The 21,653-nt window shown below is 43.1% G+C and overlaps 1 long non-coding RNA gene and 1 pseudogene across 1 annotated transcript; both read left to right on the top strand.

The window, feature by feature from the left end:
* Positions 1–877: 877 nt before the first annotated feature.
* On the top strand, positions 878–16,307 carry LOC118146754 (uncharacterized). The gene is made up of 4 exons (XR_004732681.3): positions 878–1,913; positions 8,256–8,352; positions 10,194–10,307; positions 15,889–16,307. It is a non-coding gene; the product is annotated as an uncharacterized LOC118146754 (long non-coding RNA).
* Positions 16,308–16,362: 55 nt separating this feature from the next.
* Positions 16,363–17,186, top strand: LOC100396702 (homeobox protein VENTX pseudogene; annotated as a pseudogene).
* The last annotated feature ends 4,467 nt before the right edge of the window (positions 17,187–21,653 follow it).

Here is a 21,653-nt window from a genome sequence, read left to right as displayed (position 1 = left end):
GCTTAGGCTGCCCCTCTCACCTGGCTTGTCTATGGGGAGGAGACCTTTGTTCTCTGGCTGCTTTGAAGACTTTCTCCTTAACAGTGGTTTCAATACTTTGACTGCAGCAAAAATAATCCTCAGGAGCCATGCCTCTAGCATTTTTGGCCTTCCCTTCTGAATAACAACAGCCATGTTTTGGCCTCTGCAGGACTGAGGTCTGCTGAACAGCTGCTTCTGCGTATCTCTGTCTTGCTCTTGGCCTCTGGGAGCTCCTGGGGATCCTCAGCAGAGTCCACAGGGCTCTTTAGGGGACCCTCCCCATGCTGCAGCCTGGAGCCTGTGAGCTGAGCAGTGAGCTGAGGCCACCACTGGGCTCACCTCATGGGCTTGGAGGGAAAGTCATTTACCCAGGAAGTGGATGGTGAGCCCTTTACTCTGAGAATGTCTACGCCTGGTGACGCTGGGAGGACAAGTGAGCCCTATGTGAATCCTGCTCCCTGGAGCCCACACTCTGGCAGAGGAGGTGTCACCAGGGACCTAAATAGCTATCAGGAAGCATGGGGTCCCACCTGCCTCACCTCCCCCACCTCCAGAGAGGCTGTGCGGGCTCCAGAGATACCATCTCCCTGCTTGACTCTGGCAGAGGGAGGCTGTGGAGTTGCAAGTCCCCAGGTCATGGTATTGTTGGCTTGTAGGATGTGGTTTGATTAAAATCAACATTGAGGGTAATGTTTGTACTCACAACAGCATGTGCTGAAATACAGTACTTGCACGTGCCAAGTCTGTCCTCAGCACTTTATACACATATGAACACACGGAATCCTCATACAACCAGACTGTACAGGAACCCTCATTGTCATGAGACAAAGAACATTCCTTCAGGGGAGGGCTGGGCAGGGGGATGAGCGACCCTCCGGGCAGCGGCAGTGATTGGGTCACTGGGTTGTGCTGGCCTTTCCCAGGGGGGTATTTGGTGCTTGTTCATGAGGCCTGCACTCACCTAGGGCTGGGTCATAGGTGGGGGTCCCTGAGAAGTCCTGTAAGGCCACCACTTATGTCCAGAATAATAGACATGTTTAGAGAAGAAGTGGCTTTCCCTGGACCATGAGGCTGGCCCGAAACTAGAAGATAGATGTCTTGCTTCTTAAGCCAAGGGTCTTTTTATATCAAAAGAACAAAGAAAGAAAGAAAGAAAAAAGCCACAAAAGACTCAAAAGAAACATATTTCTCACCACAGGAAGACCTTCAGAACAATTCCAAGTTCCTCATTTTAAGATCAACAAGGCATGTTTTAGGGCGTGTACGCTTGAGAGAGGAAGCTGCAGTGTGAATGCCAAACCTGCCTCTAAAACAGCCTAATGCAACTCTTGTCCAGAAGAAATAAGGCAAGGAAATCCCCTGGTTAATGACTCAGCTCAGGAAGAGGCAGGGTCAGGAGAGTCTATGGAGGAGAAGACCTAGAACAAGACCTGTCTCTTTCGCTCTTTCACACACACACACACACACACACACACCCCATACCCTCACACCCCCATGGGCCCAAATTGTGAACTGAGAACCTCACCTCTCTGACCACACCTTCCATCCCCCTCAATCAGAGACACCCACAATCTGCAGAGCTGCGTCCCAACCTCACTTTTTGTTACTCCCTCCCCCACTGCTTTGACTTCCTGTCTGCCTGAGAACCTGTCTGTGTGGATTTTTTCCTCTATGTCCACCAGTGTCCCTGCCACCAATAGCATTTGTCACCTCTGCCTGGACAGCCCCTCATGACTCTTTGCACCTCATAGACTTCAGGTTATTGATGGCTGCACCTCATCTCCCTGTGAACTGGAACTGTCTGAAGGAAAGAATGGGTCATGCTTGCCTCTGATACTCCAGGATTCCTTGCAGTGTGGTCACTAGGTGCTGGACATGCCCTCCTTGGATAAGTAAGTAACATGGGTTCTAGGAAGCCTGCACAAACATGGATGTGATGTCCTCAGCCTTTCATAAACTATGTTTCATGTAAGCGATGGGAAGGAAGAACAGCTGAACCAAATGCTGAGGACTGCCCAGGCACAGAGTCAACAAGAGACTGTTGTCAGGTTTTCACTTGCTATTCACAGAGATTTTTTTTTTTAAGGCAGTATTTGCAGTGTTAAGCCGGGCATAGTGACTCCTGCCTGTGATCCCAGCCCTTTGGGAGGCCGAGGCGAGTGGATCACGAGGTCAGGTGTTAGAGACCAGCCTGGCCAATATGGTGAAACGTTGTCTCTATTAAAAATACAAAAATTATCCAGGCATGGTGGCACGCGCCTGTAATCCCAGCTACTTGGGAGGCCGAGGCAGAAGAATTGCTAGAACCCAGGAGGTGGAGGTTGCAGTGAGCTGAGATCATACAACTGCACTCCAGCTTGACCAACAGAGCAAGACTCCATCTCCCCACCCCCTCCCCAAAAAAATGAATACATCAGAAGGCATAATAATCATAGATGTGTATAGTGTATAGCCTGATGATAGAACTTAAAAATACACGAAGCAACGCTCGAAAGGATTAAAGGGAGATCTTATCACCTCATTCTCACCAAGTGATAGAATGATCTGATGAAAACAGTAAAATGACAACAGATCTGAACACTGTCAACCATCTTGACAAATATTTATGCCTGAGGTTCCATTACTGCCAACATGTGGGAATTATTTATATCCTAAATGCTAAACATGTAAGAATTATTTTTTTCTTACTGCTCAAGGCTACCGCCAACATCTAACTGCAAAATTTTAAAAATTGCAACCTCAGGCATAAGTGGGTTAACTGACATTTATAGAGCACATATGCAACATCTACTGGAGATTCATTCTTTTCTATGAACATGGTACTTCCACCAAGATAGACCACATTGTGAGCTATAAAACAAATCTAAAAACATTTAAAATGAAGAAAATTATATAAAATATGTTCTCTGATCTCAATGAAATTAATTTGTTAATAACTATATCTAGAAAGACTCCCAATATGTGAATATTAAACAACATACCTATAAATAATTCATAGTTCATGGATGAAATCAAAAGAGAATTAAAAATATTTCAAAATAAATTATGATGATTATATAACATGCAGAATGTGTGGGAAGCCACTAAGCCAGTGCTTAGAGTGACATGCACAGCTCTCACGGCTCTTGTGAAAAGAATTGGGAGTTGGGGAAAACAAAGAGCGACTGCTAATGAGCATGGAGTTTCTTTTTGGGGTGATGAGGAAATGTTCAAAACTTGATTTTATTGATGGTTATCCACTCCTATAAATATATTAAGGGGAAATAATTATATGACATATATATGATATATAAAGTATATGTCAGTAAAGTTCTTAAGGATTAAAAGAAGAATAGTAACACAATCAGTGACTCAGAGGTCTGCATTACTCACCCATAAAATAAGTGTCAATTAAACTCAGAGACAGAGTAGAAACTAATGAAATAGAATACAAAGAATAAAAATAACCAACAAGCCAAGAGTTAGGTCTCAGAAATGATCAACACAATTAATAAATTAATAAACCAAACTTCAAAAGAAAAAAAAACAACAGCATGAAATACCAATAGCAAGAATTAATGATAGGATATTATTACAAATTCTACAGCTATTAAAGGGATAACAACGAGATCTCATGAATACCTATATGCAGAAATATTTAACAACTTAGATGAAACAGGACAAATTTCTTAAAAAATCCTACTTAGCAAAAACAGTCACAAGAGGTAAAGACCATTTAAATATTTCTACAGCTATCTAAGAATTGGAACTTATTATTTAAAAGCTTACAAAGATGACAACTGCAGACCCATGTCATTTCACTGATTAATTCTGTAAATATATTTGTTTGTTTGTTTTTGAGACAGAGTCTCGCTCTGTCACCCAGTCTAGAGTGTAACGGCACAATCTCGGCTCACTGCAACTTCTGCCTCCTGGGTTCAAGAGATGCCCCTCCTCAGCCTCCCAAGTAGCCGGCATAACAGGCATGCACCACCCTACCCAGCTAATTTTTGTATTTTTAGTAGAGATGGGTTTCACCATGTTGGCCAGGATGCTCTCGACCTCCTGACCTCAAGAGATCCATCTGCCTCAGCCTCCCAAAGTGCTGGGACTACAGGCATGAGCCACTGCACCAGCCTGAATTCTATAAATATTTTTAAAATAAGTAACAACAACATTAGACAAATTGTTTCAGGAAATAAAGGAGGAGGAAAAACTTCAGTGTTTTAAAAGTGCAGCATAGGCCAGGCGCGATGGCTCATGCCTGTAATCCCAGCACTTTGGGAGGCCAAGGTTGGCAGATCATGAGGTCAAGAGATAAGACCATCCTGGCCAACATGGTGAAACCCTGTTTCTACTAAAAATACAAAAATTAACTGGGTGTGGTGGTGAGTGCCTGTAATCCCAGCTATTCAGGAGACTGAGGCAGGAGAATCGGTTGAACCTGGTGGAAGTTGCAGTGAGCAGTGATCATGCCACTGCTCTCCAGCCTGGTGACAGAGTGAGACTCCTACTAAAAAAAAAAAAAGAGCAGCATAACTCTGACACCAAAATCTGACAGACACTATAAGAAAAGAAAAATACTGACAATATTTATTATAGATATAGATGTAAAAAGCCTTAATTCAACAATAGCCAATTGAATTCTGCAGAAGATAATACACTGTGAGCAGGTAGGTTTTATTTCAGAAAGACAGTTGGATTAAGATCTGAAAATTAATCAATGTTATTCATGATACTAACAGTATGAAGGAAAAAACTATATAAACATGCTAACTGAAGCAGAAAGAGCATCTGACAAACTTTAACTTCCATTTATGACAAAAAAATTACCATCAGAAACAGAAGAGAACTTCCTCAGTCTGATTAAAATGCATATATAAAACCCTATTGCTAACATCGGTAACAATGGTAAAATATCAAATGCATTTTTTCCGTGATTCGAACCAATTCCAAGCATGTTTCTGCTGATCACAGCTATTCAGCACTGAACTCAGGGTCCTAGCCACTGCAGTATGACATGGGAGGAAGACAGAATAACTGGGAAGGAAGGACTGGAACCACTTTCATTTGTAGAGAAGAACTACTAGAAGCAACTTGTGAATCTAACAAGCCAAGTAATACACTGCTGTGAGAGCAGAAAAAGGAAACACAGACAGGGTTTCCTACACACATTCGTGTCACCAGATATTTAAAGACATAGAGGCAGAAAGGTGTTGTATTTAATCTTCGTTCAATCTAATCAGCAGTCAGACTGAACTTAGCCTAAGGTGTTTTCCTTTTAACAACCTTTTCTTCTTCCTCCTCCTCCTGCTCTCTCTCCTCCTCTTCTAATTTCCCTTTCTAATTTAAAATATTGTGCGATTACAGAAAACACCATATTCCAATTGCAAAAACTATGCTATATACTTTGCTCTGAACCATCTGAGAGCAAGCTACCCATAGAATACACATCACCCTGAAACACTTGAGTGGTATTTCCAATAAAGAAGGACATTCTCCCTCATCACCACAATACAACCTTCAGTACCAGACAGTAAACATTAGTACCTTAATACTAGACAATCCTGAGACCACATTCAGTGATTTTCGCTTGTCTTTATGATGTTATCACTCCGAAATTCTGCCTTAAATAACTATACTGCTGTTTCATCTTTTTCTGTGACTCTGTAGTATTCAGTGGGACATCTGACAGGCTGTTTTGGGGGACAGTTTGTAAAGTGCCTTTTTAAACCTGAAGGTTATGAAGCTTTATCCCCATGTTTTCTCCTAAGAGTTTTGTAGTTTAACTCTTGATCCATTTTCAATTAATTTTTATTCATTACTTGATATTTAATTCAATATCCTGATTCTTAAAAGAGTCACACATCATATAACCCTCATTAGTAAAAGCGTATGTGTCTGTGTATATGTGAACACTGTCCAATCACAGCAGAATACCCATTTTTCTCAAGGGCACAAGAAACTTTGTCTAGGACACACTATATGTTATGCCACAAAACAAGTTTTTTTTTTTTTTTTGAGACAGAGTCTTGCTCTGTAAAGGCACCAGGCTGGAATGCAGTGGCGTGATCTAGGCTCACTGCAACCTCTGCCTCCCAGGTTCAAGCAATTCTCCTGTCTCAGCCTCCCAAGTAGCTAAGACTACAGGTGCACACCACCATACCCATCTAACTTTTGTATTTTTTAGTAGAGACGGGGTTTCACCATGTTGGCCAGGACTGTCTCAATCTCTTGACATCGTGATCCTCTCTCCTCAGCCTCCCAAAGTGCTGGGATTACAGGTGTGAGCCACTGCACCCGGCCCACAAAACAAGTCTTAATAAATTTTGTAAAACTGAAATAATATTAAGTATCCTTTCCAGTCACAATAAAAGGAAATTATATATCAACAGCAGAAGGAAAACTGAGAAATCCACAAATATGTAAATAATAAATAACATTTTTAAACAGCCAATGGGTTAAAAAAAATCAAAAGATATTAGAAAATATCTTGAGAGGCTAGGTACCATGGCTCATGCATGTAATTTCAGCACTTTGAGAGACGAAGGTGATCAGATCGCTTAAGGTCCGGAGTTCAAGACCAGCCTGGGCAACATGGCAAAACCTTGTTTCTACTGAAAATATGAAAAATTAGCCAGGTGTGGTAGTGTGCATCTGTACTCCCAGCTACTTGAGAGGCTGAGGGGGAGAATCACCTTAGGCCAGTAAGTTAAGGCTTCAGTGAGCTGTGATGGTGCCACTGCACTTAAGCCTGGGTGACAGGAGTGAGACCCTGTCATCCCTCCAAAAAAAGGAAATACCTTGAGACATATGATACATGCACTAAAATCCCCGAAACCACCACTCAAGAACTTATCCATGCAACCAAAAACCACGTGTACCCCAAAACCTATGGAAATAAAAAAAGTTTGAGAAAATATCTTCAGACAAATGAAAACACAATATATCAAAACTTACAGGACGTGAAAGCGGTGCTAAAATGGAAAGTGACAGCTGTAAATGTTCACACTAAAAAAGAAAGTTCTCAAATCCACAATCTACCTTTACACTTTAATGAATTAAAAAACGAATAGTGAACTAACCCCAAAACCAGCAAAGGGAGTAAATAATAAAGATTAGAGCAGAGACAACAGAAATCGAGAATAGAAAAACAATAGAGAAAATCAAAGAAGTCTCAGGTTGACTATTAGGAGAGATCCACAGCAGGTACACACCAAGAAAAAAGAGAGAAAACTCAACTAAAATCACAAATGAAACAGGAACACTTCAAACCAATTTACAGAAGTCAAAAGATGCTAAAAAATACTACAAATAATTGTGTTAACAAACTAGAGCATGTAGATAAAACTGAGAAATCCCTAGAAACACACTACCTACCAAGACTCAATCATGAAGAAACTGAGATTTTGAAGATAACTATAGTAATGATATAGAATCCATAATCCAAAACTTCCCAACAAAGAAAAGCCCAGGACCAGTTAACGTCTACCAAACACTTAAAGAACGAACACTAGTTCTCCTCAAACTCTTCCAGGAAATTGAGGATAAGGAAACACTTTCAGATTCTTTCTGTGGGCCCCGCATTACCCGGGGTACTGTAGAAGCAATGAAAGGAGGCCTCTGTGTCTTATTCCTGATCTTGGAGGAAAAACCTTTAGTCTTTCACTGTTGAGTAGGATGCTAGCTGTTGACTTTTCATATGTGGCCTGAATGTAAGATCTACAAGAATTATACAACTCTTGGAAGTAAACAGCAATTTTACCTCTGGGTATGAAAGCTGGGTCTCAAAGAGGTTTTGTACACCCATGTATATAGGAGCATTATTCACAAGAGCCAAAATGTGAAGATAACCCAGGTGTCCATCGACAGATGAATAAACAAAATATGCTGGATATGCACACAGTGTAAAGAAAGGAAATGCCAGTGCATAGTACCAAATGGATGGGCAGTAATGACTTTATGCTAAGTGAAATATGCTAGCCACTAGACAGTTCCATTTATATGAGGTACCTAGAGTAGTCAAATTCATGGAAACAAACAGTAGAATGGTAGTTGCCAAGGGCTGCGGGGCGGGGGCTGGGGTAGGGGCAAAGAGACAAATATAAGTACAAACAAATGATTGAGTGTTAGAACTGGGAGAAAGATGCAAGTTCTGTCTAGCTTTAGAGGCTTGGGGGAATGGAATGTGAGACTGATCTTTGATGGATGAGATCTGGAAGCCACTCATGCCAGTTCCTGCTCTGCCTCCACAGGTCATACCTGGCTCAGCCACAACCATCAGAGTTTATCATCAGTCACCTGCCTCAAAGCAATGGAAACATAGCGCTTTGGGATAATCGTGACCAGCAGGTACATTCTAAGACTGATTTTCAATCATTTACACCACCCTTTTCCTTATAATACACCATATGCAAAAATGAACTCAAAATTGACCAAGAACAATCCTTTTCCATGTTCATCCAGTCTCCTGTTTCCCACAGTTTCATTTTTCTTTTCAACAGGTACTTACTGATCCTTTGCCAAATCTAAGGTCATGAAGCTTTATCCCCATGGTTTCTCCTAAAAGTTTTATAGTTTAAGTCTTGATCCATTTTCAATTAATTTTTGTATATGGTGTCAGATAAGAGTCCAGCTTTATTCTTTTGTATATCCAGCTGCCATTTGTTGAAAAGACGATTCTTCCCAGTGAATGGTCTTGGTATCCTTGACAAAAAATAATTGACCATAAAGGTATGGTTTATTTCTAGACTCATTTCTTTTCCATTAATCTATATCTGTCCTTTTGCCATCACCACATTGTCTTGTAGTGTGTTTTGAAATCAGGACATAAAAATCTTCCTTTTTTGTTTTTCTTATCCAGAATTATTTTGTTTACACTGGGTGTCTTGCAATTCCATATGAATTTTAGGATCAGCTTGCCAATTTCCCTTTCAAGGGAGCATCAGCACTGGTAATATGGGGAGGAACAGATAGTGGACAGGACCCTAAAACTCTCAAAACTATATGCCCTTTGTCTTCAGTTACTAGGGTGGGTAGGGAAGGACCATTAGGTGGGGGCAGGGCTAAGAGTGTCTGAGCTCAGACTCTCCTTGGGCAGGTCTTACTGCAGCTGTTGTTGGGAATGGAGATGTGGTTCCCAGATCAATGGAGTTATGTTCCTAGGAGGATTATGGCTGCCTGTACTGTGTTATGCAGGTTATCAGGGAAGTGGGGGGAAGTGGGGGAAAGCTGGCAGTCACGGGACTCACCTAGCTCCCACACAATCCAAACAACTGGTCTCACTTCCACTGCATCCCCCCAACAGTTTCCAGGCAGTGGGTGAGCAAGGATGAGAACTTGCCCCAAGCTACCTGCCTCCCAGCTGAGAAAGGAAGCAGGGCTTTCATGCTTCCCCGGCCTGTGGAGTCTGCACACCAGATTCATGCCCTCCCCTGAGCTCTGGCCAGGAAACTTCTTAATCAGTTCAAATTGTTAAAAAGTTGAGCTGGAGGTTTCCTTCTCCCTGTGATCTTTTCCCAGTGCCACTGGCAGCCCTCCTCAAGGACCCCTGTGAGGTAAGGCAGAAATGACTTGCTAGGGCAGCCAGTAAGCCCGCAAGTCTTTCCCCACTGTTTCCTCTACCCCTATATTTCACTTGGCTCTCTAAATTGACTCAGCTCCAGGTAAGGTCAGAATCTTCTCTGTGATCTAGAGCTTCAGCTTCCCCAGTGAAGGTGTGTATTTGGGGGCAATTTCCCTTTCCCACTTGCACAATTTGGGGGCTCACAGTATCTGGGGTGTCTACCAGGTCCTGCAGATGCAATCTGCTTCCTTCAGAGGGTCTGCGGATTTTCTCAGTCTTCCTGATTTATTCCTGCAGTCATTCTGAAGCATAAGTTCACAATGCGAACCTTCACACGCTGCTCTGTCTGAGTGGGAGCTGCAATCTAGTCCTGCCTCCCATCTATCATGATCCCGTCGGCAGCTCTCATAGAATTTGAATTTTGTGTGCAGCTTGTATTATATTTCTGCCAGCAGTGCCAGTCAAAGGTGTGTAATAGATGTAGAACTGATGACAAGACCAAGCCGGAAAGAGGGGATTTCCCTGTCTGGAGTCTACTGATGGCCAAAAGAAGAGTATCCCATCCACTGCCACCAGCCTCTGGGATCTCTGTGTCAATTCATTCACTGGCTTTCCTCTCCCATCCCAGGATCTCATCAATCAGAACATATTGGAGATTGTAACCAGTGCATAGAGGGTGTGGATTACACCAGTGCTCCCAACAATTTCTCTTCTTGCTACCCATGTGGATTTTGTAAATCAGGTACAAAATGTGTAGACCCCTTGCCCAGAGGTGGAGGCCAAAGTGATGAGGTGGGAGTCGTAGCTGATGTGAGTCAGGGAACCAAGTTCCAGTCCAACTTGGTCTTCATCATACCCTGTTCCATGATTATGTCTTAGGTCAATCAAATAAAATAGAAAGAGATCATTTTTATAATGTCTGGCACCTAGTAGGGAAATCTTTTTAAACTGTTGGCTTCAAGGGGGTGAAGGCATCATTACAGCACAGAGGAGTGGCTGAGTTGAAAGGGTTTTCAGCAGTGGCACAGGTCTGCTCCATGGCCAGGTGCTCTACCCCAGGGGCCCTGTGCTTCTGGCAGGTTCTCGGCCTCACTCAGCCTTCAGGTTCTAAGGCCTTTCTCTCCAGTAGGCCTGAGCTTTTGGGAAATCACGTAAGGGCTCCTCTCCTTGCAGAGTGCTTCATGTGATACCCTGTGCCTCCCTTGCAACTGACCATGGGATCTAAATGATGCTTATCCCCTAATCTGATAAAATAAATAATGAATCATGATCCTTTGGGGTTGTTTTCTGAGGCAGAGTCTTGCTCTTTTACCAGGCTGGAATGCAGTGCCATGATCTTGGCTCACTGCAACCTCCACCTCCTGGGTTTAAGAGATCCACCTGCCTCAGCCTCCCAAGTAGCTGGGATACAGGTGTGTGCCACCACATCCAGCTATTTTTTTGTGTTTTTAATAGAGACGGGGTTTCACCATGATAACCAGGATGGTCTCGATCTCTTGACCTTGTGATCCGCCCGCCACAGCCTCCCAAAATGCTGGGATTACAAGCACGAGCCACCATGCCTAGCCTGCCAATTTTAACAATATTAATTCTTCCAATCCAAGAGCATGGAATGTCTTTCCATTTGTATGTGTCATTTATGATTTCTTTTAGTAGTGTTTTGTAACTCTCCTTGTAGCAATATTTCACCTCCTTGGTTAGAAGCATTCGTAGGTATTTTGGGGTGTGTTGGTGCAGGGGCTACTATAAATGGAATTGTGTTCATGATTTGGCTCTCAGCTTGAATGTTACTGGTACATAGATATGCCACTTATTTTTGTCCATTAATTTTGCATCTTGAAACATTGCTGAAGTCATTTATCAGTTCCAGGAGCCTTTTGGTGGAGTCTTTAGGGTTTTCAAGGTATAGAATCATGAAGAGCTAGATTGACTTCTTCATTTCCTATTTGGCTGCCTTTTACTTTTTTCTCTTGACTGACTGCTCTGGCTAGGACTTCCAGTACTATGCTGAATAGGAGTGTTGAGAGTGAGCATCCTTGTCATGTTCCAGTTCTCAAGTGGAATCTTCCACCTTTTGCCCATTCAGTATAATCCATGAAGAGACAGACTGACTTCTTCATTTCCTATTTGGATGCCTTTTATTTTTTTCTCTTGACTGATTGCTCTTTCTAGGACTTCAAGTACTATGTTGAACAGGAGTGATGAGAGTGAGCATCCTTGTTTTGTTCCAGTTATCAAGCAGAATTTTCCAGCTTTTGCCCATTCAGTATGATGCTGACTGTGGGTTTGTCATAGATGGTTCTTATTATTTTAAGGCAGGTTACAATGGAAACTTTCTAATGTGTTTTAATATCCAAGGTAGCAAACAGCTCTTCCATACTGTTTCAAAATTTATTATTTTACCCAGATAAAATTTAAAATTACTTTATAAGATTTCCTCCATCTTCCTTTCTACCAAAAACAAATCCAGTGACATTTTTATCAATTACCTTAAAATTAAAATTAATCTAGACATAATTGATATCAATATTTACTTATTAAAGATAGCATTTGAAGTCAGGTATCTTAGTATAACTGAGTTGTCATTTGTGTTCTTCTTCAGATAACGTTATTCCTGTCTTTTCTCATGACCATTAGTACTTTGTGTATTTTGTAACCATTATGCGTTAGATAGCCCTGTAATTCTATTAGAAACTTATTGCATCTGCTATGTTTTTAACATTCCTCCAGATATAGATTTTTATTTCAATATCATAGTTTCATTCTTAGGGATTTTTAATGACACTGAAAATGATTATTGTGTCTGCCCCTTCCAAGAGTCTTGCCTCATTTTTATTTCCCATCTTGTTTCCTAGGCCAGACCTTTCAGAACAATGTTCAGCTGTGCTTAGGAAGGCAGGTGTTTGGGTCCTGATTTGATTTCTGGGGAAAGCCTCCAACATGTCACCCTTAGAAATGGTGACCACTTTGGTTTCATACAGAAATTCTCCTCATCAGGAATGCAGCCTCCTATTCTCAAATGCTTTGAAAAAAATCAGAATTGGTGTTTAATTTTACCGTATGTCTTTCCAGCCTCCAGAGAGACATGTTTTATTTCCTTATTTAGACTATTGATATGGTACAGTATTAATGACCAAAGAACATTTGCAGTCTTGGAATAAATCATTTTGTTAGATTTTCCTGCATGCCCTCATAGTCTTCTGTTGAGACTTCTGCTGCTGGTAAAAATCTTGTAAGGAACTGATTGTTTCCTGTCAGGATGGGTGGAATTGGTTAGATGGGGCAGAAGGAGACTTTCTGGGGTGGTGAAAATGTTCTACATCTTGATCAGGGGATGATTACACCGGTGCATATAGTAGTCAAAGCTGGGCAAAGCTTAGAAAGTGAGCATTTACTGCATGTTACTTATGTCTCAATGAGCCACTGTCACATAGAGCCCGAGAGCTGTGCAGAACCAGAGGGTTTTCTCCATCTCCATGGAGACCCGAGAGGGGAAGTGCTGCAGGTGTCAGGGCTGGCTGGTGGTCAGGGTCAGTACTGGACTGCAGGACTCCTGACTCTGACCACAGCCTTCCCCACTGTGTGTTACAGAGACAGGCAGAAGCTGAAGGGTGTCAGAAGAGGAGGCTGCAGGTACCATTGAATGACGCTGACCCCACTGAGAGTCACTGTTTTGTGCCTGGAGATGTAGCAGGAGGGTAGGGGATAGGGACAATGTCATAACTACTGTCCCCATAGCTGAGGGGGCTCTTCTGGAGAAGAGGAGGTCTATGTCAATCCTGGGCTGATTGTCCCTGGAGCATCAAGACCCTCAATCTCCTCTTCTCTCTTCTCCATCAACACCTTGCTGGAGGCGTCAGAAATACTGGAAGGAGGACATGCAAAGGAAATATTCAGGACCAACTGGTAGGCTCCAAAAAGCTTCTCTATGAAGAAGGTGACGCAAGCTCTGCTATGTCCTGCCTGTGAATCTCTTCAGGAAACCAGAGCTTCCTTTGTTTACCTTTTATCCTATGAAGGGAAGCAGACTGGAAGAAATAGTCCAGTATTTGATCCATGCCTCAACACCCTACTATCTGATATGGTGCAGCTTACCAAAGGTCCTACAACTTTGTCAATGCACTTTGAGTAATTTTGATGAAATACTACATGTGATAAGCAAACTGTGTAAATTTATATAAGATTTTTGGTGGCATATAGTTACATAATTGTGTACTCTGTGGTTTTAGGATGTCATTCTTTTGAGTTCTTCATCGTGAGTGAAGTCTTTTTTTCTCTTTCTTATATTGTAAGTTCCATTTCTGCTGTATGTGCATTTAATTACATCTAACTAGAGATGGTTCACAGTCACAATGGTTTGACTTATAGTTTTTTAACTTTAGATTTGGTGTATTTGGGTATTACCTGCATTTTAAAATTGAAAAATTTGGATGTATGATGAGATTATCAGGACATAGCCCACGCAAAGTCATGAGCATGTAGACTTACCAGGATTTGACTTAGATTTTTCAGCTTCAAGACAGGATTATTAAGGCTTACCCCCATCTTAAGTAGAGAAACATCTGTGTTGCATAATGCTATATGATGTACATCTTTCTGTCTTCCTCTTTCTGTATATGATGATGTAAGCATGGAAGAACTCTAGGAAATACACTTAGCAGGCTGTTTATATGTGTTGCCTAAATGCAAATTGGCAATCAAAAATGACTAGAAATATAACTAGCAATAGGGGAAGAAATCCTCCCTCTCTATGAAAGGAAATGACTGTGTTCCAGTTCTCCCTCCTATGCCCTGTGACTGGACAAGGTTTTGATGACTGGCAACTTCTCAAGGGTCGGTCTGTCTTAGTTGATGATTTTAGAGGTATATAGATGTCTATACTTCTGGCCTGATGCAGAGTCAGTGCCTGGCATGTATTATCAGGAGTGAATTGTCTGATCACCCTTCCCGGGGCCGACAACACCCCTTCTACCTTGGACAGCAAGTTCTGTAGAATCTCCAGCCCAGGGCTCTGGGTGAGTGTATTTGTTCTCACCCTACAGTCACATCTGTTGACAAAGTATTTGAAAACCCAGAGCTCTGAAATTTATCATATTAATATTCCATAACCAAACCTCCCCCTCCATAATTTCTGTTCTTCCAGAATGTCTTCCCAGCATACATTATACATGCCTAGAATATACAGAAACCAAGGCTGGGTGTGGTGGCTCATGCCTGTAATCTCAGCAGTTTGGGAGACTGAGATGGAAGGATCACTGGAGCCCATAAGTTCAAGAGCAGACTGGGCAAAATGGCAAGACCCTGTCTTTATAAAATATATTTTTTTAATTTAGCCAGATGTGATGGCACATGCTTATAGTCCCAGCTACTCAGGCCTGACTCCAGGAGGTTGAGGTTAGTGAGTGTGTTCATGCCACTACACTCCAACCTGAGTGACAGAGCAAGGCCCTGTTTCAAATAACAAAAATAAAAATAATATACAAAAACGAATGGACTCACAGTCTTCACAGTTTTTCAAGTTTTTGCTTTTTAAATTTTACAATAGATCTTGAATAATATTTATTTTTGTCTCTGGAATTCTTTGTCCCTCTTTAACTGTTGCACAGATTTCCTCAATGCTGGGGTGAGCTGAGAACTAAAAAGTGTGCCGAGTAAAGACTGTACTAGGGTAGCCAGGTACAGTGGCTCACGCCTGTAATCCCAACTTTGGGAGGGCAAGGCAGGCAGATCACAAGGTCAAGAGATCAAGACCACCTTGGCCAACATAAAGAAACCCTGTCTCTACTAAAAATACAAAAATTAGCTGGGTGTGGTGGTGCGCACCTGTACTCAGGAGGCTGAGGCAGGAAAATCACTTGAATCTGGGAGTCGGAGGTTGCAGTGAGTCAAGAAATGCCACTGCCCTCCAGCCTGGCAACAGAGCAAGACTCCATCTCGAAACAAACAACTGTAATGGGAAGTTTGGTGGAGGGTTCTAGAAAGGGAGAGCTGGTATTCTAACTGTGTATTGCGGGGCCCCATCTCCCCGGCTCTATTCTGGATGGCAGAAGTGGCCCAGGGAGGGCAAAGATATTTTGGATATAACCCCAAAAGCAAAGACAGACAAATAGGATTACATCAAACTAAAATGCTTATGAAAAATAAAGGAAACAATCAACAGAGTGAAGAGTAACTTACAGAATGGGAGAAAATATTTTTGAACTGTACATTAGATGAGGATCTAATATTGAAAACGCAGACATATCTTAAAGATACTGCAGGTTAGCTTCCAGACCACCACAGTAAAGTGAGTCACACAATTTTTTTGTTTGTTTGTTTTCCAGTGCATATAAATGTTATCGGTACAATGCTGGTCACAATAGCTCATGCCTGTAATCCCAGCACTTTGGAAGTCCGAGGCAGGGGAATCACTGGAGCTCAGGAGTTCCAGATCAGCCTGGGCAACATGTCAACACCCGTTTCTACAAAACACACAAAAATTAGCAGGGCATGGTGGCTTATGGACCTGTGGTCCCAACTACTTAAAGAGCTGAGGCAGGAGGATCGTTTGAGCCCTGGAGGCTGAGGTTGCAATGAGCCCAGATTGCACCATTATAATCCAGCCTGAGCAACAGAACAAGCACCCATCTCAGACTCAAAACAAAACGAAAATAAAGTGTAAAACAAAAAGTTATGGGTATCCTATACTGTAGTCTGTTAATTTGCAATAGTATTGTGTCTTTTAAAAACAATATATGGTGATGGATCACGCGCCTGACCAGCCCCGCCCAGCCTTTCCTCTGGCCTACCTGACCGCGATGCGTCTCTCCTCCCCACCTCGTGGCCGGCAGCAGGCCTCCCAGAGCAGCTGCCCAGGGGCAACCCAGGCCTGCCGGTGTCTCCCCAGGAGCCTCCTTGTACGGGGCCAGACATCTGGCACCAGGAGCCCCTCAAGCCGTCAGCTTGGAGGAATCCAGGTCCTCAAATCTGCCTGCTCCGGAGAGGACTGTTGGTTCCTTCACCATGAAGCAGATCAGCGCCGTGGAAGGCGACTTCCGGCACCACCAGTACCGGGGCCTTCTGGACCGGAAGAGGCTGGCCAGGGAGATGCCACTCTGCCCAAATAAAAACCTGGTTTCAAATCGCCGGATGAAACACAAACGGCAAATGCAGGACTCCCAGCTGAACAGCCCCTTCTCAGGGTCTCTCCACGTGCCCTCGACTTTCCACTCACCATCTTCTGGCCTTGCCAATGGCCTGCAGGTGCTGTCTCCTTGGGCACCCCTGCGGGGGCCCCAGGCTCTGATGCTGCCCTCTGGCTCTTTGTGGGGTCTCTGCTAAGTGGAACAAGAGGCCTTGGCCTCTGCGTGGGCTTTCTGCTGCAGGCAGCCTCTGGCGTACCACCCCCACAAGCCCAGGAAGTGGCGTGCAGACGCTGGGAGCAGCCCTGTCCATGGGGCCCTGGGGCCTGTGTGAGCCACCAGAGACAGGTGATTCATATTGAGGAAGTGCCTCTGACTCCGTGCCTCCCACCCACGTGGTCTGTGCAGATCGGATCTGGCGCTTACCCGCAGGACTCAGCTGTTCTTTCTACATCGTGGTGGGACCTCTCACCCTGACCCATGGAAAAGTTTGTAGATTTCTGGAGAATATATTTATTAAAACTACCTCTTCACTGAAAGTTAACAAAAGGGTCGGTTTAGGAAGTAAACGAAGGGCCGGTGAACAGAGCCAAACGCAGAAGAGGCTTGTTATGGGTAGGGCTTTCGGCAAATGATACTTTCTTTCATTATTATAAAAATTAGTCGGGCCTGGTGGCACGCACCTGTAATCCCAGCTACTCGGTTGGCTGAGGCAGGAGAATCGCTTAAACCCGGGAGGTGGAGGTTGCAGTGAGCCGAGATTACGCCACTGCACTCAAGGCTAGGCAACAAGGCAAGACTTCATCTCAAAAAAAAAAAAAAAAAAAAAAAAGGAAGGCGGGGGGCGGCGGGGGGATATGCATAGCTTAATTTTAAAATATTTTATTGTTAAAAAGTGCTAATGATCACCTGAGCCTCCAGCACATCGTAAGTGTCTTGGGGGAGTGATGACTATCTGTGCCAGTGGCATGGGGGTAAAATAATTTGCTAAGACAGTTCTAGGTAGAAAAAGACAGATTTATTAGGGAAAGTATGAAAATACATTGCAAGAGAGCAATGGGCAGCCAGCAAGCGAAGAGCGTCTGCAAGGAAACAAAGGCCTGCTGGAGATTCTATAGGTTAGTTCTTGGGCCGCAGACTGCTATGTGCAGTAAGATAATGCCAAAGTTGTGATGCCCTAACTTGCATTCTTCCTATCAGCCGAGGGTCTGGGGATAGCTGGGTGCAGGATGATCGTGAGTTATTTGCACAGGAGGACTGTGTGTCCTGGACCTTGAAGAAAGGCAGACTTGTAATTCATCTGCTGCTGCTTTTTGCTGTCCCCTGCTCCTGACAGCCTGACTTCTTTTGTCTAATTAGGACTCCTCATTAACCTTTTTTGCTGGTAAGAGGGTCTTGCCTCACTGTTGACGGCTGCTGACTGATCAGGGTGGTGGCTACTGAAGGCTGAGGTGGCTGTGGCAATTGCTCAAAGTAAGACAATGAAGTTGGCTGATCAGTGGTCTCTTCATTTCACAAAAGATTTCTCTCTGTACCGTGTGATGCTCTTTGATAATAGCATTCTATCCACAGAAGAACTTCTTTAAAATTGGAGCCAATTCTCTCAAACCCTGCAGTTGTTTTATCAACTAAGTTTATGTAAGAGTCTACATCCTTTGTCATTTTACCAGTATTCACAGCGTCTTCACCAGGAGTAGATTTAGTTACAAGAAATCACCTTCTGTGTTCATTCATAAGAAGTAACTCCTCAAAGTTCAAGATTTATCATGAGGTTACAGCAATTTACTCACATCTTCAGGTTCCCCTTCTAGTTCTCTTGCTATGTCCACCACATCTGCAGTTATTTCCAGCCCTGAAGTCTTGAACTCCTCAAAGTTATCCCTATGAAAGGGCAAACAGCTTTACCTCTCCCAAATATAATAGAATTCAGGAAAAAGAATGTGACCAGGCTATGATTATATAGTGCAAATACTTTATTTTATAAATGAGTAACTCAAGACCTATTTTATCTTCACCATTCTCTGAATGGCCACAGGGCCTGGATTTTATAATCTGGGGATACCATTGAGGTTGGGACAATTCTCACTAGGTTCAGAAACACGTGACTAAGTCCCCCTGGTGAGACTGCCCCATGTCCCTTGCCTGTCAGGACCAAATCATTACCAGTCCTGTCCATTCCACCTCTCAGAGCTCCCTGTATCTTTCTATCTGCCAATGTCTTTCCATTTTATCTGCCAATGTCTCTACTGGGCCTGGATATTTCTGGGATGTTCTCACATGTCCCAAACTGCTCATGTCATGAGCCTGGTTCATGAGCAGGATTGTGGGTGTTGGGCAGTGATCCTCAGCCAGTATCACACTAATTGGGTGGGTCTGGCATCCTGTGTGCTGGACAGGCAGGCATGGGTTCAACACTGAAGGAGGGGAACAGCTGTCCTAGCGCAGACCTTTACAGTGATTCTGCAGTGAGAGGGTGAGGCAACCTGCAGGGCTGGAGGATAAGGAGGAAAGCTGAGCAACAGGCTCAGGCTGAGAGATGGTAAAGTCCAAATCAGAGTAGTCAAAGAAACTGGACTTTCAGGACCGGTGGGCTAAATGCCGCTTACCACGATTCCAGCCATCTATTCAGAAAATACACTAAAAGATTACTACTTGTCCAATCTCAACACATTGGACGTTGTCAGTAAACTAAAAGAAATTTAAAACATTTAATGACATTCCATATGGTGGGCGTTTTACATGCAGGCAGTGAGGTGGGGGGCACCATTGCTGTCTTCTTTACTACCTGGGGCAGAATGTGGCCCTGTTCCTCAGTTTTCCTATGATAAAATGGACATGATAAGATATTTCTGGTGCGCTTCATATTTGAGAGTGAATTCAAGAGCAGCCCCTGGCAGAAATGGAATACTGAGCTCTTAAAGGTTTTAATTGTCTTCTCTGAATGCTGTGCCCACATTCCCAGGGGGAGGCCTCATAGGCATCATCCCATAGCCTCCCTTGTCCTTCACACGGTTTATTGCAGGAGGTCCATCGAGGTGGTAACTGCACAGGTCCAGATGCCTATTGGAAAAAAGGGTAGATTCTGAAATATCCTGTGAACTGTCTACACAGTAGGGTGGCTGGCTGGCCATGTTTCTTCCTCCCTCCTTTCCCTTTCCTTTTCCCCTTCCTTTATCCTTTCTTTCCCTTTCTCCTTTCCTTTCTCCTTATTCCTTTCCCTTTTTCTTTCCTTTCTCCTCTACTTCCCTTCACCCTCCTTTTCTTCCTCCTTTTTTTTCTATTTTTCATTTTCAGGTGTAAATATTTTAGATGTACCACAAAGTACCACCATATAGGGTACTTTAATGCTTACATCATCTTGCTCAAGAAATAAAATAGAATAATTACAAATTCAGATGGAAACCCCACAAACATGTCAATCACCTCTCCCTCCCTGCAGCAAATGCTTGCCTAGTGATTATAGCTCTAATTTAAGGAGTATTAAGAATGGTTTCTTGACTGAAGGTAGCAACAAATGGAAGGACAGCATAAGACTCCTCCGTGCATTACCCCTTTCTAAGACCTTATGAGTGCTTGTATAACGATGTCATAAAGCCTGCACTTCCACTCTGATGTTTAAGGCCCTACATGGTTTGACCTGTCCTATACGACATGGTCTTCCAGTCTCTCCAACCAGATGTTTTACTTCTCTTTTACTTGAAGACCTTCTCCCCAATGGATAGTCAAACTAGGCTAGTCGTTTATGGTTTATTCTATGGACATCTGCTTGTTGCCAAATTCCTTAGGACACAGGTCTCACTCTGAAGTGACCAATCCCTTTCATCTTCACCTTCCTTATTACAATTACCTCAGCCTATATTCCCTCCTCCGTTTCATCCCAAAGGTCTCTCCCTCCTCAGAAATACAGCAGCTATTATCTCTACTCCTCGCTTCATACAAATATTCCTTACTTTTTATTGTCATTTCCCTTTGGCTGACTGCATATATTCTGTTAAAGTACTAAGTTACTTGTTTTCCTTTTTCTGAACATCAGGTATCTCCTTGTTTTCCACATTGACAGAGCAGGAAGCTTGAGCTCAGGAGGTGGAGGCTGCAGTGAGCCCTGAGCTCCAGCCTGGGTGACAGAGTGACCTCCTGTCTCAAAAACAAAACAAAAAACTAAAGAATTGTACATTACCTTTTGTCCAGGAGGTACCTTTTATAAGACTATAATCAATGACAAAATGAATATGTCAATAGATTAAATTTCTTAACCTTAATAATTTTGCATATGAAAACATTTGGCCAAACAAAAAGGCAAACAAGAAAGCAGGAACCTATGATGTGCATTTGAGAAAGTGCATGGGCAGGACGCATGTCTCAATAGGCAAATGCAAGTTGTAAACCATCAGTTTGAAGAGAGAATCAAACAGCTAATAAACATGTGAAACCTAAGTCCAAAAATAAGAAAATGCGTATTTAACTTAATTAATGTCTTCCTTGTCAGAGAAAACAAAAGACCAAGCACATCAGATCAAGATTAATGAAGTGCTGCTGGAACCAAAACTGTGCATGTGAATGTGATGTACACAAGAGTGAGTGTGTGTGTGCAGAAAAACATGCCTCTGCACATTAGCACAGTAATTCTATTTCTTTCAGGAAGCCACCCTATGACATTGGTCGCAAAAGTTGTCCAAGACTGATTTTCAAATGCATACACAGACTCTGGGCTCTAAGCCCATCTTGGGACTGCAGACTCCCTTCCTCACCTTCAGAGCAGCACGTGATGCTGTGTGTTGGGAGTGGACCAGACTGGAGTCAAAGGTCTGGGAAAGGGGCACTGGCCTAGAGAACAGGAGTCAGTATGGGGCACACCTGGGCCTCCTGGAGCTGTGGGTGAGATGGAGAGTGGGTCCTTCAGGGCAAGGGCAGCAGAAAATGGGTCTCTGAGGTGCCTGCAGGACCGAGCCACCTGAGTCTACTGATAT

Source organism: Callithrix jacchus, chromosome 13 (genome assembly GCF_049354715.1).
Source record: "Callithrix jacchus isolate 240 chromosome 13, calJac240_pri, whole genome shotgun sequence".
Taxonomy (NCBI): Eukaryota; Metazoa; Chordata; class Mammalia; order Primates; family Cebidae; genus Callithrix; species Callithrix jacchus.
The sequence above is the reverse complement of the archived record's forward strand: the minus strand, read 5'-3'. Positions and strand labels throughout refer to the sequence as shown.